Source organism: Mus pahari, chromosome 15, assembly GCF_900095145.1.
Source record: "Mus pahari chromosome 15, PAHARI_EIJ_v1.1, whole genome shotgun sequence".
In the NCBI taxonomy this organism is placed as follows: Eukaryota; Metazoa; Chordata; class Mammalia; order Rodentia; family Muridae; genus Mus; species Mus pahari.
Genome location: NC_034604.1, coordinates 77,392,963 through 77,394,957, shown reverse-complemented (window position 1 = coordinate 77,394,957; position 1,995 = coordinate 77,392,963). Strand labels below are relative to the sequence as shown.

Genomic DNA, 1,995 nt, shown 5'->3' with positions numbered 1-1,995 from the left:
ATTTTATTCATCTGTTGTCTTTCTAGAGCCTGGCCTTTCAGGGTCAGAGTCTAAACATCTGTAAGAGCTCACAAGTCCCTGGGGCTGTCAGCTCATTGGGATGTTTGATCATACCTGCCTGCCTATGCATTTCCAGGGGAGCTTTGATCCTCACAACTGCTGACTTCATCTTGAGGGAGGGCGGCTCCTTGAGGGAGGCCCCACCTTAACTGCCCCCTGGGTCCCTGCCACTCCTCTCTGCAGGGATCCTTGAACCCTGTTCTGCTGGTCTAGGATTAACGTGACCAGGAAAAACCTGAGAGTTTTGTTTTCTTCCTTTGTATTTTGTTTTAAACCAGTCACCGTGAAAAACCAAGTTAATAAAACACATTTCCCCCCCCATCATAATAAATTCATTGAAGCAGAAACAGGACAGAGCAGCCTTCACCACACAGGAGCATTAGGACGGCAGGAGACTTGGTAAGTAAAATCTTTGGGGCCTAAATTGGTGTTGCAGACAACCTCTGGCAAATGGGAAACTGAAGGGTTTCAGGTACAGGTTCAAGAGAGACAATAAGCAGGACTGTTGGGCAAAGAAGTTTCTTAGGAAAGTTATTAATGCCATGAACAGATAGACAACAGTAGTGGGGAGTCTGGGTATAGCTCTAGCCTCAGCACCATAGGTAGATGATGGTGAAGGCTCTGAGGAGAATTAAGCCCTTCTAGCAGAGCTGGAGCCCATTCTTACAGCTCTGTGAGAAAGGGAGACAACTTTGCACCATGGCCTGCAGCCAGGTTCCATGATTCCCCAGCAGGTAGCAGGGAGCTAGCTGGACAACAGGATATATGGCCCCCAATAGCCTTTGGATGTCAACTCACTTCCCCTGATAAAAAAATCCTGGCATCTGGAAGTTTGGAATTAGCTCAGGCTTCCCAGACCAATAGGGTGCCTGTCCTATCCGTGTCTGTAGGGGAGGGGCTGCTACAGGCATTGTGGCCTGAGCAGTAGTCTGGTTTGGATTCTAACATTACATGCCCAGCTTTTCTGTTTATATTAAAAGAAATGAGAGAATGGTGTTATAGGAGGGAGAGGGGCAGGGGATACTGGACATCAATGCAGAGACAACAGCACCACCATCTCCTCTGTAGACCCTTCATTGTCAAGGACAACTAACTAGTGGGCTAGCAGGTTCGGTTCCAGCTCCCTGTTCTCAGCTATTTGTGTCGCAAATGAATTGTCATTGGTGAAGGGGGCTCTGGTCAAGGAGGTTCAGGGTCAGCTGAGCAGGCATGCTGATTAGCCTGGAGCAAGAAGAGGGGGAGGATGTAAGATGTTATACCATATGATGTCATACCATATGATGTCATACCGGTAGGAAGCCTGAGCAGCAGCTGTCTAATGATATGCATGCCTTATGACTCCACTCAGCATCCCAGAAGCCTGATTAGAGTCCTCCAAACTGGGCCTCTTTGTCAGCATCGCCTTTTGGAAGTGTGTAGGCTTCCATCTTTCATTGAAGAAAACACATTCTCTGTGTTTAAGATAAACTTAGTCTCAACTTCAGCTTCTGGGTCATATTGGCTGATTGGACTACAGTACCGGGTAGTATAGAAACTTGCAGTTCTTGTGGTTTTGCTGCATGGAAAAGCTAAGAAGATTTTGGGGATCTGCTCCTTAGGGAAGGTGGGCAGCATGACAGGGCGGAGGATGCCCTAGGAGGAGTTTAGTATCTGAAGCTGAGACTGGGGCACTGGGCACCTTTGTTCCCCGTACACTGCCACCAGCACTGGTGAGCAGGAACCTGAGCCATGTGGAGAAACACCGAGACCAGGCCTCTGCTCCAGAACCCTCAGGTCCAGTCTCCCTTCCTGGTGCTCCGCTCTTCTTTCTGCAAACACGAAAGCCGAGAGTAGAATGGCTGGAGACCCAGCATGACTATAACACACACACACAGGTACAGACACACACAGAGCCACACAGACACAAACACACACAGACACACAAACACACACAGA

The 1,995-nt window shown here is 48.7% G+C and overlaps 1 protein-coding gene across 1 annotated transcript in view; it reads left to right on the top strand.

Annotated features, from left to right (window-relative positions):
• The first annotated feature begins 405 nt into the window (after window positions 1-405).
• Cndp1 (carnosine dipeptidase 1) overlaps window positions 406-1,995 on the top strand; it is a 35,045-nt gene continuing 33,455 nt past the window's right edge. Inside the window, exon 1 of the mRNA XM_021215038.2 lies at window positions 406-459. The gene's annotated coding sequence lies outside the window, so the exon portion shown is untranslated. The remainder of the gene's footprint in view (window positions 460-1,995) is intronic.